Source organism: Danio rerio, chromosome 7 (genome assembly GCF_049306965.1).
Source record: "Danio rerio strain Tuebingen ecotype United States chromosome 7, GRCz12tu, whole genome shotgun sequence".
Classification (NCBI taxonomy): Eukaryota; Metazoa; Chordata; class Actinopteri; order Cypriniformes; family Danionidae; genus Danio; species Danio rerio.
The window spans coordinates 35,935,157-35,957,265 of record NC_133182.1 but is presented as its reverse complement, the minus strand read 5'-3'; positions in this window follow the sequence as shown (position 1 = coordinate 35,957,265).

Sequence of the window (22,109 nt, the reverse complement as noted above, 5' to 3'; positions counted from 1 at the left end):
AGGAAACCCACCCAAACACTGGGAGAACATGCAAACTCCACACAGAAATGCCAACTGACCCAGCCGGCGCTCGAACCAGTGACCTTCTTGCTATGTGAGGCGACAGTGCTAACCACTGAGCCACTGTGTCGCCCCTAATTCTGATTAAATATTCTAATAAACACACTCGATTAATAATACTCATTTTAAATAAAATAATTTTATTCACTTTTTATTTAGCAACAAAAAAACTGAAATATAATTAATTGATATAGTTTTTTCTACATGTAACGAAAACAAATTTTCACATATATTTAATTATTTATTTATTTGTTTGTTTATTTGTTTGTTTGTTTTTTTAACTATTTACTGACTTATTAGAGTGAAAATGAACAAATATACAAATGTAAAAATACTACTACTACTACAACTAATAATAATAATAATAATAATAATGATAATAATAATAATAATAATAATAACAATAATTCATATTTGCTTAAATATAATAACAATAGCCTATTCCAGCCCAGTTTGTCCACGATTTTCTATCAATTTAGATGTTGTCATGTTTGTGTGCCAGAGTTAATAAATGTATCTTTCATGAAATGTATTTATTTGTGTCTGGCTGTTGCTGTTCTCTGTTATCTTTCTCTCCTGTCTCTCATGTTATGAAGGGCCTCCAGGGGCCTAGTGGGAAAGAGCGTCTTCCTGGACCTGCAAGGTGACACTGTGAAGTCACTGCATGTGTGTGTATTTCACTTCAGGCACTGGTCACAGCCTCTTTGCCTTGGTTAAGCCTGCTGCTATATAAATTCAGTAAACTTCATGGAAATTTAATAAGCAACGCTGCTTTGTGTTTGCCTGGTGAGCTCGCTGCCATGCCCCAAGCTGAGAGGCATATTTGTGATGATTCCCCTTTTCCCACTCATCCTTATACTCCACATCTTCCTTTTCTCTTTTGGTCTTTTTTTTTTTTTTTTTTTTTGGAGTGGTGGGGACGTCCCTCTTAGTGCAGCTATAGAAGTCACAGAAGCTGTTTTGACCCCCGGGTTACTTCTGTTTAAGCCAATACAGACTAAGCACGTTCTTAGGGGGCACAATATCAGGGGGGTCTGTCTTTTTCTTTCCTTCTTTCCCTTCCTTACTTCAAGTATCATGCCTACAGAAAGCATTCGGTTAAAAGGACAGTCATATTCATTTGAAACCTCTTTTTCCCAAGTCTCTCCTTTACTCTCTCCCTCTTCTCCCCTTTCATCTTTCTCGCTGGTTTCTTCTCTTCTGCACCATACCGTGCACATCTCTGCCATGACAACTAAATAGGCCCCCTAATACCACTTCATAAAGGATGGAGGTATCCCCTAGGCAAGTCCTTGTAAATTAAACCCATAAACGGTGCCCTGACTCAGGGCTTAAAGACTCAAACCTCTCACTCAAGTGACAGCACCAGTTCCACAGTCCGCACTAAAGCACACCTCAACAAGGTGTAATTTATAGGCATGTCTTACAGTGAGAAATAAATGTATCGCCACATTAGGAGGGCTGGGACTGTGAATATACGGATGTGTGTGGGTCAGGTTTGGATTACACTGGGCCTACATCTACACTGTGAGCAGTTACTAGTAAATTCCAAGTGGGAACAAAAGATGTTTTAGATGCTTTATGGGTTAAACAGAAGATAAAAATGGATTGCGGTGAAGGACTTTTATTGAAGTGAATGATATGTGAACAAATGCTGTTACATTAGCATTTAGCCACAACATGTGCACAATATGTTAACATCATCCTAGCATTTACTAAATGATTCTGTGTAGTTGTATTTGAATGTGGAGCTTTGTCCACTTGACAGCATGATACCTGTCCAATGACTGTTTTAACTTCATTATTAAAGAACTTTGATACATAATATGAGTGGATGGATGGAGATGGACAAAAAAGAATGAACAATCAAACTAATGAATGAATGAATAAAAATTAACTGATGAACATACAAATGAATGAATGAACTGATGGTATGATAAACATACAAATTGAACCTATGGACTGAGGAACATACAAATGAACGAATGAATTGATGGACTGATAAACTTACAAATGAATGAATGAACCGATGGACTGAGGAACATACGAATGAATGAATCAATGGACTGGTGCACAAACTAATGAATGAATGAATGAAGAAACAGATGGATGGATGGATGAATGAAGATGGACTAATGAACATACATATGAATGAATGAATGAACTGATGGACTAAGGAACTTACAAATAAATGAATCAATGAATCAATGGACTGATAAACATAAAAATGAATGAATGAACCGATGGAATGAGGAACATATGAATGACTGAATGAATCAATGGACTGGGGAAAATGCTAATGAATGAATGAATGAATGAACAGATGGATAGATAAATGGAAGAATGGATGATGGATGGATGGATAAATAAATGAAGACGGACTGATGAACATACATATGAATGAATGAATGAAACGATGGACTAAGGATCATACAAATGAATGAATTAATGGACTGGTGAACATACTAATGAATGAATGAACCAACGGATGGATGGATGAATGAATGAAGATGGACTGATGAACATACATATAATTGAATGAATAAATGAATGAATGAATAATTGAACCGATTGATTGAAGAACATACAAATGAATCAATGGACAGATGGAACAGTTGGATGGATGAATGAAGATGGATTGATGACCATATATATATAAATGAATGAAAAAAGATGGACTAAAAAAATAACAATCAAACAAATGTATAAAAAAATTAATAAACAAATGAATGAATGAACTGATGGACTGATGAACATACTAATAAATAAATTAATGAACAGATGGAGCAATTAATTAATATAGACTTAAACAAATTGAACACCAACAAATTAAGGAATGAATGGATGGACTGATGATCATTCTAATGAATAAATTAATGAACCAACGGATGGATGGATGGATGGATGGATGAATGGATGAATATGAACTAAAACAGTATGAACACAAACAAATGAATGAAGCGATGAACTGATGAACATACTAATGAATGAATGAACTTATGAACATACAAATGAATGAATGAACTGAAGGACTGGTGAACATACTGATGAATGAATGAACCAGTGGACTGATGAACATAGGAATGAATGAATGAACTGAAGGACTGGTGAACATACTGATGAATGATTGAACCAGTGGACTGATGAACATAGGAATGAAAGAATGAACCGATGGACTGATAAACATAGGAATGAATGAATGGACTGATGAACATATGAATAAATGAACCGCTGGACTGATGAACGTACGAATTAATGAATGAATGAACCAGTGGACTGATGAACATATGAATGAATGAACCGGTGGACTGATGAACATACGAATGAATGAATGAACTGGTGGACTGATGAACATACGAATGAATGAATGAACCAGTGGACCGATGAACATACGAATGAATGAATGAATGAATGGAATGATAAACATAAATGGATAGACTGATGAAAAAACACATGGATGAATGAATGAACGAACGAACGAACGAACGAATGAATGAATGAATGGAAGGACGGACAAACAGTGTGTTTGTGTGCATGTTTTAGTGACAAAAATATCTAAGATATAGGTATTGTGCGGATAATAAAATGATATGGTGAATTATGAGGACATTGCTTATATCTTTGTATCTAAAAAAGCTTAGAAATCAAATATAAAATATATATTTTTAAGCAAGTTAAACTGTAAACTTACAAAGTTTCTTGTGAGGGTTGAGTTCATGGATAGGTTTGGGGTAGAGCAATTTAAAATCGAGTTTGTACAGAATAAAAACAATGGAAACTTATGGAATGTCTGCACAATTCAGAAAAAACTAACTGCGTGTATGTGCGTGCCTGTATATGTGTGTGTGTGTGTGTGTGTGTGTGTGTGTGTGTGTGTGTGTGTGTGTGTGTGTGTGTGTGTGTGTGTGTGTTTGACAGCGGCGACTAAAGGGCTTATTAGGGACAGGTGGGCTTGAGTGGTATGGGATTAAAACAAGCTGACTACAAAAGACAGAGAGAGAAAGAAAAGAGACAGATTACATGCATCAGGGCACATAAACACACTAAAACTTTGTCCCGGTCTTTTATCCAGCATGATCTTATTATGAGAGGGGGCAGAGCCTCAAATCAGAGCGAACTGGCAGTCCTACAGCGTAATAGCACAGCACAATCCATCTGCGGTTAAACATTTCTTTATGAGTTTGACTAGTCACCAGCTCACCTCCTCAGTCAGGCTCTCAGAAGAGTGACAAATCAGATAAATAAAGATGAGTAGCCTATTCTGCGGGGGTTTACTGACAGTTTGAGTGATAAGATGTTTACTCACATGTTTATTTGCTAGGGTTGCTTATCACACAGAGCACTACAATTGGCAGGTGAAGACACCTATTGCTCGGTGATGACAGCATAGATGGAACGGAGGGAAGGAGAAATCACAGAGAGAGATAAGATGTATCTTTCTCCATCTCTGTCTCTTTGTGCCTCACATACTCTCTTTCTCTGATGAAGCTTTCTGGTGCATGAATGTAGGCTGTGTAGAAGAGTAATCTATTCATTAGAAGGGTCACGTTTTAATTCTACCTCCATCTAGAGGAGAGGAAAAAAAGAAATGTGAGTTTCGCAAAACAGCGTGTTAGCACATGGGTGCACACATTGTAACCGCTCGTGATCTCGTGGGGGGTGTTTAGCTTTGTAATTTCACCCTTGAAATGTGTGATTACAAACGGGACAACTTTTTTAATTTTCTCTTTTGTCTGGATCCTGCAGCCTGCCAGTCCACTCCCCTTGCAAGGCCTTTTAATCAATCACACAGATAATCAAACGTCACTGGCTATCTGCCCCATGTAATTACTTTTGCAATTAAAAATCAATCTCCAGTCACCTCCTCTAATTAGAAGGATGGCTGTATCCCCATCTAGATTGATTTTATAATACATATTGACTTCAAATGCTATAATAAGGCCATATTCTCCTGTTTTGATGCTGTGGGTATAGAAACACAAAGCAGCGCAGGCCAGACAGCAGCTCCCGGTACTGTTCTAATCAAAAAGCTCTCAGAGTTTCAGAATGTTGATAAGCCTAAACAATAAAGAGAGAGAGAGAGAGAGAGAGAGAGAGAGAGAGTGAGAGAGAGATAGAGTTAGGGTTTAACAAAAGCATGGAAAAGATATAATTGACAGGCCATATTAGAGGGTATTAAAGGGTACAACAGCAATATGGTTTTTATCTTTTTAACAAAGTTAATCAACTAATGAATTAATTTTTTTAAGTAATAATATTATTTCAGATAGACCTTCAGTTGGATTTAGTTCTTTACCATCTAAAAGTTCATCATCAGGTCTAAAAGTTGCAATTGAAACACAGCAAGTATTGCTTTTTTACCAGTCAAGTATGATATGCATCTGCATGAGGTGAAAGAACACTTATCTATACTGTATCAGCGAGTCAGAAATCCTGCAGATACATAAACTGTAAAAAAAATAAATTAATTAACACTTTCAATTAGAACAGCCTTCTGTCTGTGCTATCTTAGTTCGTTTTTGTGACTTAACCCTTATTGTGATGCACTTACTCATTAGTTAAATGGATCAGTGGGCCAGAGTTCACTCTCTGACACCAACAATGATGGATGATGATTTGACATATTGCAACAACTGCTGGTTCGATGTGTCAAAGCCTTTAAAGATGTCCAATAGTTTAGCTTAAGGCACTTATTGTAAGCAAAAACTGTGAGGTTACTGAGGGGACATTGACTTCTCAACCCCACAATACCAACCCAGGCTCATTCTGAAAAAGTACCACTATATACATTTCTGGAGAATGCCAAATTGGTCCCAGGGGCTGTGTTTTTTGCAGTATTTGTTTTTGCGAGTCTGCGTAGAGGATGGTGTGTACGCATTTTCAGATCTCAAATTTCTCTTGTGAGTGCCATCCGTGCCTGCTGTTCTCATGCAAATACACTATTCAATCGACTGATCCACCCTTCTCATTCCCTAAACATAACCAACAGTGTTTTCAAAGGTACCTACTGACCCATCAACCCACTTCCCTAACCCCAACCGACAGTCTTTTCAAAAGCAATTCAAAAAAAGAGAGGCCCTGGCCTGAGTTTTACAACGTTGTCAGAGTTTACAACATTCTCACACTGTTGTTTACTTGTTTGTTTGTTTTTTAGGCTTCTGTTTTGTCTTACCCGCCTTCTGGAACCATTATTTGCCAGACTCGAACCCCGTCACCATGGTTAACTCCTCTCTGCGTCTCAAGTCCACCAATGTATATGGCAAGTTTATTGGACAAACTTGTAACAGCGGGAAAGCCGTCCATATGGAGGTAAGCTGTCATCTGGTATGTGCGAAAAAGGAAACAGCATCATACTGCCTCGTAGTGTTCATTTTAAAGACCAAATGCAGCCATGCTTACTTCTGGCTACATAATTGGCTACATAATCTCCAGAAATGAATATAGGGGTACGTTTTCAGAATGAGTCTATGTTGCACAATACGCACAATCCTAACAATCAGTCTAATAGTAAGGCTTCAAGACCTTTTTCAGTCACTCTAAACCTATTTTGCTGACTAAATGTAGTTTTTTTTTTTTAAGCCAGAAGATACTTTAGTTCCACCAGTGTCACTGTATCAGATCCCCAGACTCTCATGCACAGATGTACAGAAGGTGGCTTCAAATAAGAGACAGTGTTTTGTTTATATTGGAAAAGCAATGATGTGCATTCAAAAAACTAAACTGATAAAAACACTGAGGTACTTTAGTTGGCAGGTGCTCTCGGCAACACCAGGAGTCACCCTTGGGCTAAAACAATTCTTCACAGATTACCAAAACATGTCTGCTGAGGGTTTGTTTGTCCAGAGGCACTGTGAATAACTTAATCCCTTATCATTGATGGCTACCAGTGGACAAATGTGAACAAACAGCTACTGAAGTGGATGAACAGGGGTCTTACAGTATTTCTCTGTCTTCTGCAGTCATCCATGAGAGCATCTCCAGAGATGCAGAGCTGCTGCAGACCATTTAACAGGATAGATATGGCCATTCATAAGGTAAATATGGGATGTTACAATTAGTCATATAGTGAACTGGTGTGTCACAGTCAGAGCCCCTTTCTTCCAGTCCAGCTAAAGTGGCCTACTCAAGGCTTCTCTGGGGTAATAAGAGCAGTGCTTATCGGGCCTGCCCTCCAGCCAGCTCCTCATTGCAGGCAGAAAAAGCCTGGCCTCAGCCCAGCAGCTATTAATCACTCCAGAGAGGCTCCTGTCAGAGCCAGCCCCTCCCCAACTGATAACACTGCCCAGCCCAATTTAACCTGATGGAAATGTGATTTCTCTTTTCCTCTAGCATTGAAACAATGAAGAAGGCTGAGTGAGAGAGATAGAGAGAGAGAGCGAGAGAGACAGAGAGAGAGAGAGAGACACACACAAGGGGGGAAAGGGAGCAAGATATAATGCACAGTTAATGTTATTACTGTTATCTAATATTAATATATTAAAATATTATATTTTTGTTCTTGCAATTCCTTTGGCAAGATAAATTATAAAAATTCTGACGCCAACTGAGAAGTTCATGACTATAGTCTACGAGGTTATGCATCAAAGACTATAGTCATGAACTAATATGCTCACTTCTCAGTGGAAATTGTACATTTCTATAGTGTCACACATCATATGGCTCGTTTCCACTGAGTGGTACCATACTGTTTGGTTCAGCATGCTTTCATGTGGTACCATACTGTTTGGTTCAGCATGCTTTCATGGCCGTTTTCACAGCCAAAAGGTACCTAAAACTGAACTGTACCATACCACTTTTTGGGAACCCTTTGCAAAGGGTACCTAGCCCGGCAAAACAGTACCAAAAGGCGGAGCTAGGTTTGCAGCTAAACGCTATTGATTTGCAGAGTTATGTCACTTGCTCGTGCACAAGCCAGAATTAAAACAAAGGAACCACCATGTTTTAAATACACAGCCAAGACTTACACCGTAATAATATTATATACATATAATATTGAGCCACGGTTGACCCGTGCTCAAACAGACCTTGTCGTCATCTTTATGAGCAGCCACAAAGCCAAGAAGAAGAGCAGATTTTACACTGTGACCCGTAGTTTTTTACAAGGTCGTCTAAAGCGCGATCGGTTTCGTATTCTCGCTTGCACTTGTGTACGCATCTATATTTGAAATTATGAACTTCTTGAACTGATGATAATAACATGCATGTGATTATTGAAGTGTTTCTGACATCCCGATCCTTTCAGAAATGGATAAACGCGACTGTGAAGCACAAAAAACAAAGAAGAAGCTGGAAAACAAAGGAGCAAATGATTGTTTCAGCTACCTAAAACATGAACAAACTGCCATGTTTAACTATTATCATCACCTTTTGGACTATTATGAACTCTCGAATGATCTCGAATTGCATTCGCATGTTATTTGAAATGTAACTATTCAGATGGCGTGGCAGAAATATGAACAGGGTCCTGAGTCGTGGCTGGGTGCTGCGGACAGCTGCAAACTTGCGGCGCCGGTGTGTGTACCCTGATAGAAACCTATGTTTACAATTCTGAAATGCATGGCGCTGTGTGGTGCGGCACTTTTGGTGTGTGACCCTCTTAAGGGTCTGTATGTGTTCATATATGTTGCATTTATTTATTTCAAATAATTGCAGATGTTACAGTAGGCTATTTTGCATCATTGTTCTGCAGTTATAATTAAATCTTGTTCAGAAAGGTTAGTAATCAACATTTATACACAAGTATTTACTGTATGTGTATAAAGCATCTGTTTTGTGAGAAGTGCTTCTCATATGATATGTGAACGATCTGTACAGCTTTATTGTAGACATTTCTTAAGTTGCATTGACTGAAACTTTCTGTCGTACAACCCCCCACACGTACCGACTGTACCACTCAGTGGAAACACTCCATTAATGTCGGTACATCACTCAAAAAAGTAGGTTGTTCCAAGACAAATTTGGCTGAAATGCTGACAAATTTATTAATTAGATTCAACTTTATGTTATAAATAAATTTATGGGATGTCTTTGTCAATATTTTACCTAAGACGAGCAACCAGAATATTTGAGAGTGTATAGTATGAAGGTTACCTTAAACAATCTATGGTCAGAACACTTTGGGAACATCCCACAATTGTATGTTTTGTCCAATTATTTTTTATTGATTATTTGATGATGCTGTTTTTTTTTTAAACATAAAACAAATATATAAATAGTAAAGTATGCAATTATAATGCATTGTATTTTATCTATACATTTATATTAAACAAATACAAAAATTGTTATAAAAAAATTATCAATAGGGTAAGTAATGACATTGCATTACATGCGTTGATGGAATGCAATTGTTAAAAAGTAAAATACAAAAAATAATAATCAATAATTAATATGATTAGTAGTAGCAGCAGTAATAATGGTATATGAGTAATAGTAATCATGGTATAGCAGTAGTAGTAATAGTAGTATCAGTAGTATTAGCAAGATTATCATTACTACAGACACACAAAGCGAAAAGTGTGAGTTTCCACTGATTTGAAGGGTGGACATATAAATGCAGTCTTCACTATCAGCCAACAAAAACATTTCAAAAGTGGAAGTGTTCTTGCCCTCGCTAAGGTCACGACCCTTATTGCTTGCAAGGCTCGACTGAGCCTCTGGGTTTGGGATTCTGCCCTCTGGCCAGACTCAGGAATGTCCCTCTCGCTTTAAAGCCCATTTCCAAAGCTGCTTTATTTGCGGATCGGGTGTCAGGTACAAATAAGCATGATGATTCAACACAGTCACCTACGATAACAGAACGAGCGACACAATCACCCCAGGCCTAGAGAGAGAGAGAGAGAGATGAAAGAAATACCACTCCCTCAGTCAAGCTAAGGATTCTTATCGTCTGAGTGGCTGAGAGGGCCAGACCCCGCGGCAGGTTCAAAGCCTTTCCCCTTCGTTCCCCCAGCCCCTTTCTCTCTCCCTCGCTTTCTTCCTTTCTTTTACCTGCTAGCAGGCCGATAATTCAGTCAAAACTCACTCAATCCAGACGACTATTAGAGTGAAAATGATATCTCTTAACCTGGCCCCAAGTGGACCCTTTGAGAAGCGGACACATTTCTAAAGAGTGCTGATTGCTTGTTTTCTTTTGATGTTGGAGTTGATGGGGTTTAAACCACAGACACATATTTCACCTCAGACGGCTGGATTCTGCAATGCAGGACAAAAGAACACCATCCGAATAATATTGTAATTTTGATTAACCACCTAAATATTCACTGTCATAATTGTGCTTGTCAAATCCACCTAAGCACAAAGGTGGAACATTATTGATTTTGAGGGTATTCTTAGCTTTTGTCCAAACACTTTTCCTCACACGTCTTTATTGAAGGAATATTTGGCAAGAGTGAGCACATTCCTGACATATAGTCAATACTCAATATAGTGCTTGGTGCCCTAAAGCGGGAAGTCGACTCTTGTGTATAAGTATATAGTGTAGGTCAAAGAGAGCCACTGAAGCCCTACTGCAATCATGACCCCTCAATAACAAGACTCAACTTCTCACATTTTCCCCTGGGAAACAAACTGCTAAAGGCTATATAGTGTAACCGATTACCTTTCACACATACAGGCTCGCATACTCACACAAACCGAAGAGATTTACAGATATCACATATATATATACAGGCATGATTTTGTCAGTCTGAACAGATTAAAAATGCACAATCTGCCTTACACATGCACACGCACACTCTTCATTTTCTCTGAAAAGGAGCACAGCACATTACCAAAGATATCATGCAGAATTCTCTGCAGAAATGTCATGCCATGTGTTTCATCCTTTAGTAAAACTGCATCGTGAGGTCACTGCTTAAATAATTAGGCGATTGTGGAGACAGATGAAAGGTAGATTGGAAGTGACTGCACGAGCAGGATAATGTTTCTCTAATCAGTTTGGTCTGAGAAAATGCAGATTGTGAAATTTTCCAGCTACTTCCTTAGAAAAACGCATTTCACTTTTGATTATGGCTGATTAGAAGGAGAAGGGGTGGAGACAGAGCCCTGGGCCAGAGGGCTAGAGAGCACACACAGACTCTCTCTCTCTCTCTCTCTCTCTCTCTCTCTCTCTCTCTCTCTCTCTCTCTCTCTCTCTCTCTCTCTCTCTCTCTCTCTCTCTCTCTCTCTCTCTCTCTCTCTCACACTCACTTACACACACGCACACACATAGTTTTTTTTGTGAGGGAGGTTACATATAAAGACTGTTATTTTAATACTTTAATATAATGGCTCTTGATTGTAATAATTAGTATAAATGTTTATTAGTTTTTCTTTCACTTAGTCCATTTGTTTATCAGGGGTCGCCACAGCGGAATGGCAACAGTGCTAACCACTGAGCCACCATGTCGTCCAGAATAAATGTTTACAACCAGGTAAATCAAATGATTTTCCAACCTGTCAAAACTACCATATGCTAAACTTCTACTAACTAACTTTCAGGACATGAGTCTTTTTCTTAAGCAGACAGTTCTTCAAAGAACCTTTAAAAAGTAAATAAATAAATAAACAAACTGTCCAATTTGCAAAAAGGTTCTTAAAGTGATATATAATTTTTTTGACTGTTGGTCACAAAGACTTTTTTATTTATCTATCTATCTATCTATCTATCTATCTATCTATCTATCTATCTATCTATCTATCTATCTATCTATCTATCTATCTATCTATCTATCTATCTATCTATTTATCTATCTGTCTGTCTGTCTGTCTGTCTGTCTGTCTGTCTGTCTGTCTGTCTGTCTGTCTGTCTGTCTGTCTGTCTGTCTATCTATCTATCTATCTATCTATCTATCTATCTGTTTATTTATTTATTTTTAAGAGTACAATTATTCACTTACAGATTATTTAAGGAACCAAAGCACAAAGAGGCAGTGGAAAAAAACAAACAAATGTAAAACAATATATTCAAGACAAACAAGAAAAGTAAATAGTATTAGGTAATTGTAATCAATAAATTAATAGTACATGCAAAAAAAAAAATTTAAATGGTACATTTATAAAAGTATTAAATTACAAACGCACACACTTTGTTTGGGGTCAGTTTTATTATTCTTTTCATGTTTTCTATAATAGAAAACTATTGTGTTCATCAAGATAGCATTAAAAACTGGTTAAATTGGTAAATATTTATTAAAATTTTAAATAACTGCTTTCTTAGTGTATGTAGTTTTAAATAAAATTATTACTCCTGTCATTATTGCTTTTATTACTATTACCATTAATACTACTACTACTACTACTACTACTACTAATAATAATAATAATAATAATAATAAATATTAGATTAATTTCTGTAGGATCATGTGACTTAAGACTGGAGTAATGAAGCTGAAAATTCATCTTTGAAAACAATGGAATAAATTATCAAATCAAACGATAAACTACTTTTGAACAGTTATTTTATAGTGCAATAACATTTCACAATTTTACAATGTTTACTGTATTTTTTATTAAATAAATGCACCCTTGGTGAGTAGCAGAAGCTTATTTTAAAACATTTAAAAGTCCTACTGACCCCAAAGTTTTGAATGGTATGTACATGTATTTATTACAATAAAGATGTCATTTTATTGTGTAGTTCAAAAAAGTGTCACAAAAATTTATTTATTCAAAAACAAAGTAAAAACAGCAATATTGTGAAATATTATTGATGAATAGAAACAGATACTGCCATTTAGTAGATAAAACCAGATGTTATTTGTCAGTGAAACGGAGAGTGAGCCTGGAACAGTTTAGCTACGCTATGTGGTATCTTTAAACAGTACAAGCATTTACTCTTTATTCTCTGAGGACTTCTAAATTCTACTTTACAAATCACAAGACATATTCAGACTAAATAGATTATGCACACACAAAAAACTAAAAGAATAAATGCATGTTAAAGTGACACATCTGGAGGGAAAATAATCACTCTGACTTCCAAACTCAGATTCTCGAATCATTACAGCTGAAAGCGTGTAAAAAAATTACAGGGGGAACAAACTGTCCAGTAAAGCTGTTCTTGGGTTATGCTAGCTAATAGTGTTTGAGCTACAGCATTACTGGCCTTTAAACACAGAGCAGATGTGCGACGTCAAGCATGGCCTGATCAAAGAAAGCAGAACGGGACAGATACATAGTCAAATGATGATGAATGGCTCTCCGCTGAATTGTAAGGAGTGTACAAATGTATCGAAATGCAAGAGAGAGAGAGAGAGACATAGTGGGACAGCGAAACAGAGACATGCCAGGATCAGGAACAAGAGACAAATCTTAAAGTTTGTCAGGAAGATTCTGAGCAGGAGCTGATGCGATTAAGTTCCCACAGAGAGGATCTAACTTTTGGACAATGTGTAATTGATTTCACTTACGGATCAGACATCAGTAGCCTCAGTCCCAGAGCGCATCTACATAGTAACTCATACTAACTCAACATTTTCACATCCACTCACGTACGCTAATGCAGACCAGGACAGGAGTTTGCCCCGGTCCCAGGCAAGCCGATGACATCATCACGGAACATATTTCTTACCTTTATCTTTTAAGCGATGTGTTATCCATGTGTTGGCTGATGCTGGAAAAGATCAAAGGCATAACTGTGTTCTGGCGAAACGGGAAAATTGAAACATGACTTCTCGGCAGAGGAATAATACGTTTATTTGAAGATGAATTGCCTTACATGTCTGACCCAAACACTTTTAGAGCAAGAGCCGAACTTTTCCCAGGTACATGATTAAAGCGATAGGATAACACATGTTTGGTTCGTTGAGAAAATCCTTTTTAAGAAGTTTGATGATGGGTTTGCATTTGTGCTCTCGCTGGAACATCTCCTTTTCCCATTGATGGGTTGGTGGTGAGTGTCACGGTTGGATTAGAAGCAGACAGTAGGACACATGTTTGCGCCTTTGGTAACGAACTGTGACCACGCATCTCGCTCTCTTTTTTCTCTTGAGGTAGACTCTGCCCTCTCAACAGGGCCGTTACAGGGCCAGGCAGCAGGGGGGCGCTGTGATAATTTGATGTGAACTGGCTTGATAAATCACCCCTCCATTACTCTGTCTTTAGTATCTGTTTATGCCTCTACAAATTGAAACCCCACTGGCACAGGCCTGCCTGGCTGCGGTTCTCCGGCCTCCTCTCGATTAGTTCAAGGTGGGGGGAGAGTTTGGACAGGCTGCTCCCTCCACCACCTCCCCCTTCTGTTTTGTCTGTTCCCGCTGAGGCAAAGAGGAGTAGACATGTGTAAGCAATAAGACCGAAGGGTCCGTGTCTACCACAGGCTGAGCGGGAGGAATGCAGAACCAAACTATAAAATAATAACGTAAGGAAGGAGGCGAGTGGGCCATCTGCACGCAGCTGACCCGGGATTGGCGGTAAAAGCACGGGCGGCTCACCTGTGAGCGGAGCGGCTTGTTCACTTCAACCTGGCATCACTTCAAAGAACCGAGCTGTAGAAGCCAAAGGGCAGCTTGACCTGGGCGCTAAGCTCCCTCTAAGCCTCTTAATGCTGGAGGGAGGTGAAAAGTGAGCGCGAGAGGGAGAGGGAACAGAGTAAGAATCATAGTAAGTCACTGGAACACCCTGCCCCGGTTCAACCAGAGATGCACAAAGTCAGAGGAAGTGACAGAAATGAATGTGGACAGTAAATATGGCTTCACAAAAGTCAGGGGAGATAAAGTGTACTACCCGTGCGTGGTTATCACACACTAGGGCCTCTTTCATGTACGACTACTAAAATCAACATCCCCTAAGCCTTTTTAAACCAGGTTTTCATAATCACTAAAAATAAACTACAATCAGTATGCAAAGACAGACAGTTTAAGTCCTGAGGCATTTATCTGCCTTTAAACATTTTTCTTTAGAAGCTACTGACTTATCAGCGGCTTGTCAACACGCTGACACCATTCTTTCAAATGAGACACAGGAGCACTGATCACAGCCTACAGCAGCTCTGTCTGCTCAGGAGAAGTCAGATTTGATCAAAAGGCCATTTCGGCACGCCACATCCTTCCACAAATAAGCAGCAACCATCAGACGCTCTCGCTCAACCCAGCTGCAAACCTGCAGTCTACAATTAACATAAAGGGTGAGAAGCAGCTCCAGGTAAACTCATCCATGTAAACTAGACATGAATGGTTGACTGGACGGAGGCAGATCTGAACGAGAGGGTAAGCCTCACTCTCTTGGCCTCAAGAGGTGCATTAGCGACTGATGCTACAGCCTGCCATATTTAACATCCTAGCGTACCTCTCTCCCCTTTCAAATAGGGGTTGGAGAAAAAAATGATTTATGGTTGCATCAAAAAATTTTTCTCCAACGATTTTTAATCAATTGGCTAAAGTTTTAAATAGTGACTCCCAGAATCAGATTAAATCGAAAGGTATTGGATGGATGAATATGCATATAGGTAACAGATCAGGTGAATTTTCAAATGTTTAACTTTGGAATACCACTAGGAATGCACCAATCCCGATTCTTGGGTCGGATATCTTGTGGATACCGCATATTTTTGCTGGATTGGGTATCGGCCAGCTGGTACCAATCCAAATTCGATCTTGTGCGTGCGCTATATTCTGTATATTTTGTAAGCCAGCAAAAGTTATGAAGGTAGCCTCTAAGGCACTAGAAAATTGTCCTGTATGCCTACTATATCCCAAATGTTCTGAAGTCATCCTGTAGTTTAATGTGAAGTACAGATGAATATTCAAGTGTTTAAATTTATGTTTAATTAAATGCATGTCAATCGTTCTTCATTCATTCACAATTCACACAGTGTGTCGCATTCATGGAAACATAAAAAACTTTCTCCAAAGCTATTTGCTTCTGTTAATATAAATAATAAATGGAGAAATTATTTAGTTTTGCATTAAATGGGTTCATTTTGACCTGCAACAAGGAGTTCATTACTGTTTCTAAATCATGTTGCGCTGTGTCTGTTAGATCATCAGATCGCATTCGCAAAACTGGAGTAGTGAGGGTTATTACCTGCTCTTCACACACAAAGTAGGCCTACCTGAAATTGTAAATTAGAAAAGGCTCAATAATACATTGGACAGATCCTCAATGCACTCATTTCTTCTCTTTGTGCTGCTCAATTTTGAAAATGTCCGCAGATACTGGAGGGCTGCACGCTGTGTCTAAGTAATGCATCACATGCTTCCTTTATGCTACGTAAATCTATTGTCACAATGAGTTTCTGTTCTCTCATCCTTCCGAGGGTAATTCTTTCAGTGCTGAGAATAGTTTGTAAAGCCTGGCTCATTGTGGTCAAAGTAGTTGATTAAATTAATTATAGTAAAACAGACAGACGCAATATGGTTTGTCATTAACAGAAAAGGAAATGTTTATTAAGTAAAACTGGCCTCAGACAGTTTAGTTTAGTTTGCATCAAACCTGCAGGAAAATATCGTCCTTTGCTAAAAGGCTGGTTATTTTACCAATGATTAGTGTCAATAAAGGTAGCCTATTACAGATTTCCAAAAAAAATCTTAATATTAAAAAAAAAAAGGAAACGTAAGATGGACCACAACAGATCGATGTTATAACGAATGCTCAAATAATGTAGTCTAGTTTACAGCAAGCATCATGTTTTTAGATAGATTGTGTCGTGTCATATATAGTAGGCCTATGGCTCTGTTATTTTTACTAAAGCAGATATAGTACTTGAGTTTATCACCAGAACAATAGAAACTGTATTATGCTTAAAAAAAGACACAGTATCAGGATCGGATTTGTATCAGTCGATACTCAGAAATTTGATATCGGGATGTGATCGGTTCCAAAAAAAAAAAATGGTATCTGTGCATCCCTAGATACCACACCATTAAATTGTTCAGAATAGTAAAAAGAACAACAATATTGATTCAATTTGAAAAATAACAAGACTGAAAAGACGACGCAGTGGCGCAGTAGGTAGTGCTGTAGCCTCACAGCAAGAAGGTCGCTGGTTCGAGCCTCGGCTGAGTCAGTTTCTGTCCAAAACAAAGACATGTGCTATAGGTGAATTAGATAAGCTAAATTGTCCATATTGTATGTGTGAATGAGAGTGTATGAGTGTTTCCCAGTGATGGGTTGCAGCTGCGTAAAACGTATGCTACATAAGTTGGCAGTTCATTACGCTGTGGCTACCCCAGTTTAATTAAGGGACTAAGCCAGAAAGAAAATGAATCAATGAACAAGACTGAAAACTAGCAGGATTTTAGAAGAAGAAAGTGAGAGCTGATAGCAAAGCTGAAGGAAAGGAGGGAGAGAGGCAGAGGGAGAGCAAATTTTTCAAAAGCTAAATGATCTTCTTGAAGGAAACAGACATATCCCAGAATGCAATGGGACAGGAAATACCCACAGAGAATGGTGGACTCCCCCTGGGTCCACATTAGAGGAATGCATGAAATGAATAGTGACATCATGTTGCTTGGTCAACAAATGCGAGTGATTGATGAGGACAAGCGGTCAGAATGATGGCCAGTTGTTGGCTTTCCCTGGGAGCTGCCATTTCCCTCCCATCCCAACTTCCACCCAGTGAAAGGGATATTACTGATCCCGCTCTTTCTCTCTCTTTCCATCCCTGGCTCGTAGACCTCTAGTGGGGATACAATCTTTCATTCTGCCCTGCTGTCTGCTCTGCTTTGTAGACTTGTCTTGGTCTGTTTCTGATCAAAAGTTTGCCCATATATGGGCTAGAAGAATTCTTGAGCATGAAATATTGATTTGTTAAACAAAAAGCGATGTCGCTAACATCCTGAGGGATTTGATTAATGACCCTTCTTACCCGTCTAGTATGACAAAACATATTGTGACTGCTCTGAAAAGAACTCCCATGTGTTGTAACATTTTATTTATCCACTGTAATCATCAAACTTTGATCTGTTATGAAGAACAGACAGTTTCACTGAGGAATTACTAATTGAATTCAAGACAGTACATGAGAAAAGGGAAATCAGCTGGTTGTTAAACCGCTGGACACTGTTTAGAATCACTAAATCTTGCTTAATGGAAAAGCGACAGAGGATCACATGATGCCGGCTTGAGGTCATGTGATCAGGGTGCCTGTTTTGATAGGCAGATGAGAGCACAAGGAGAGGAGACCACAAACTGGGCAGCCATCTGCCACATGCCAACGGACTGAAGAGGCTTCCAGACCTGGAATCAGAGAAGGATGTGGTCAAAAGACATGAGACATGAAGAAAAACATTGGTGTAAAGAACAAACGATGAAAGCGGGAGGAAGAAAGCGAAAAGGAAAGGCATGGTGTTTATAGTCGCCATCTTCTCTTTATTCTCCGCTCTCAATCAGCCCGAGTGCGGGGTAAAAGAGACGTGTCAACTCCCATCAGCTCCAGCTGAAAAAGAAAAAGGAAAACAGGGCCTTGGTTTGAAGTTCAAGGGTTGAGTTATTGCTCAGGTTGTGTAAACAATAGCCATATGCTGTCATATTATTGTACATCAGTGGGTAAAGGATGTCCTCAGATGTTATTTCATGGAAAAATAATGGAAAGCTAACAACACACACACTCTCACATGCTGAGCTCTTGAAACCTGAAGGGAGGATGACTAGTGGTAGCGATCCTCAAGTGGAAGACTTGGCTTTGACATGAAAGTGGTTTCTTGAAGAGCGTATGCAAATACACAGAGCACTGCAAAGTATCCCGCTCAAGGAAAGCCGGTGAGAAACACCATGCCTGGCTCAACCTGTTCTTGAACCTGCTAACTTTTGTGTCACATGCATGAATTGCATGCCTTTGAAATATGGCATGAAATGCAGGTACCGTGACCATGACATGCGCACACAAACATCAAATACTCAAAACACTGAGGGGATTTTGAGGTCATGGATTGTTGGTCTACTGTAAAAAGGAGGGGAAAAGAGTCATTAACCCTGAAACGAGGGAGAGGTGTGTGGGAGAGGCGAGCTATAAGAATAAAACAGAAAATGAGGGTCAGATTAGTCTTCTCTCGGGGGGCCACGCACAATCTCAGGCAAGGATAAAAGGGCTTATTAATAGTTTCTGCTTTTACATGCTCTGAGTGGATGTTTATGTTGGAATTTGCTGCTTATGTGTGAACAGCTAACAACTGTAAACAGTGCCATTCAACTCTCATTTCCCTTACCTCACTGATATTGTTTCAACTCCGTGCTGAGGCGACCACAGTTTGAAAACATCATTTGGGTATTTATCTTTAAAGTGGTTCCACAGTGAGGGTCCCCTGGGGAGGTAATCAAGACAACACACAGGGTCCTTCCTTCTCTGACTTTTTTGTGCCAAGGTTTAGTTTCTGTAAACACAAGCATAGAGACAGACAGACAAACAGACAAAAATGTAGATTAGCTACTGTAGGAGGTACCAAGGACCATATATCACTGTTTAGTGTTTTTTTAATACTGGATATCTGTTGATACCAGGGCTTGACATTAACACCTGCCAACCCACTAAATGCAGGTAGATTTCACTTGTGGAGGGTTAGACAGCCACCCCCACTAGCCACTTTGACTGGTTAAAGATAATTATGGTGGCTTGTGAAAGCCAACATACTGTTATACTAAATAAACTTATTATTCTTCCTTCTTCTTCTTCTTCTTCTTCTTCTTAGACTAATTTTTATATGCATCTCCCCCTAGACCGCTCATACTGCAACCACTAAACTAACTCCAAACCTCCAAACTGGTCTCTGGTTGTTATATCTCTTCCAATGGATCCGACTTACGGTTTTCCGAAACTGACCCGTAAAATTCGGAAATATACCACTGACTTAACATTAGACCAAATTTTGTGACCTCATAACTTTGCGCCAGACTGTCATACAGACTTAAGGTTGGGCTCATTTAACTCATTTGGGCTCATTTAACAATTGACTACCAATCTGCCAATCACTGACGACCTTTCAATTTACTAGCCACATGGACTTCCCATAGACTTCTATTGTAAAAAATTGTCATTGACTTTACATTGAACATACTAACAACATGCCAATCCATACTAACAACCAATCTATACTAGAAACATACTAACAAACATTCTCATCATACTAGCAACATGCTAATTCATACTATAACCATATAAGCAACATGTTAAATCATACTAGAACCATATTACCTCAACAAATTCCTGGAACACCCTAGCAACCACCTAGCAATGCCTTAACAGTAAAAACACCCTAGCGACGCCTTAGTAACTACCTAGCAACCATTCAGAGCACCCTAGATACAGCCTAGCAACACCTTAGCAACCACTCAGAACACCCTAGCAACCACCTAGCAAAAAACATGTCAATCAGTCACTCGCACACACAGGTGATGTGAAAAAGCATGCACGCTCCTGTTTCCTGATGTGAAGCAACCGTGCCTGCAAGCGCAACTGGTGCGATTGGATCTCTTTGAAATAGACTGGACAAAAATTGATGCTCATGCAACCACAGTCCTTCAGCTTTAAGAGCGACTTTTGCTTTAACCATTCATTGAACAGAATATGGGCCTAACGTTAACCATATGTGCATGACCATCCTTTCATTTACACACAGGGTATGTTTTTCACCTGCTTTATTTTGCTTACAGTTATTTTTTATTTATGGTTTAGTTATTATTTTTACAATAACATTGCTTTAATATGAGATTAACTCCCCATTAATGTGTAGTTAACTGGTGATTTAAGAGGCTTTTAGCAAGGACAGACCACTCTGCATTTTAGTTACATGATAATAATTCTTTTATAACTGTCAATTGTTTTGTTTTTTATTTAAAGAAAGGTTTTGTGGAATAAAAAGTGAATGTATACAGCTTTATTTTTGCTTGTTTTGACATTTTATTTTAAATTCTTGGCTAAGAAATAATTATTTATTTGTGATTGGTGTGGTCAGACATAAATTGGGTAAATCCTTAGTGAAATAAGTGAAATAAAAGTCTAAATCAAGTAATTTTAGTGTATCAAAGTCTAATGTATGCGTATAAAATATAATTTCCCAAGAACAAAATTGTGGCCAGTGAAATTGGTGAGTGGCTAGTAATGATAGAAATCTACTAGCCACAGTGGGTGGTGATCAAAAACGTTAATGCCAAGCCCTGGTTGATATTATTAATATAATATTCAATTCATGTTTATTTTTATAGAGCTTTTGCAAAGTAGATTGTGCCAAAGCAGCTTCACATAGAAGATTGTAGTAAATTGAAACAGTGTCAGTTCAGTTTTCAGTGTTGAAGTTCAGTTTAGTTCAGTGTGATTTAATATTCACTGCTGAGAGTTCAAACACTGAAGAGCCAATCCATCGAGGCACAGCTCCACAGGTCCCTAACCATGCAAGCCAGTGGTGGCAACAGAGAGAAAAAAATTACCATAATAACAATAACAATACCAGTGTAAAATTTAATTTTGTCAATTATAAAGCAATTTATTCTGGTTCTCCAATCTGAATGTCTTTGAAAGCCTTGTCATTTTGCTGGATCAATATTATATTTGTGTCACTGAATGTTGTAGTTGAGTTTTTAAGTGAACAACTAGTTCAAATTTGGTTAATGTATAATAAAAGTTTAAAAAAAATAATGGTGTTTAAATTGTTTAATCATTTAAAATCATAATGTACCATACCCTTTATATGTTGATCTACTTTCAACTTGTCTACACTTTGTGTCATAATGATTACTTAGCTTAAAAGTAATGAGTGTAATAAGCAGGACAGTATGCAACCAGCCAGGCATTAATGCAAAATATACCCCTTCACCCTTCCACGGTAAGGTCTGGGTTTTTTCTGCAATAACTTGATGGATAAACATTATCTGTTACTTTTTATAGCATAAATGATAGTGGTAGCTGTTTTCAGTTATGTGTCATAACATGCAATTACAATAATTACCAGTTCATGGTACATTCCAGAATTGTAATATCTGGAAATTAGTAAGTAACTAAATAATGATAGAGAAAGTAGGCAACGATTAGCAATAATGAAAATAATACAATCAATAATAATAATATTAATAATACTAATACTAATAATAAATTAACAACTTTTAAGATGTAAGAAATTCAAATCTGTTTGCTTGAGCTA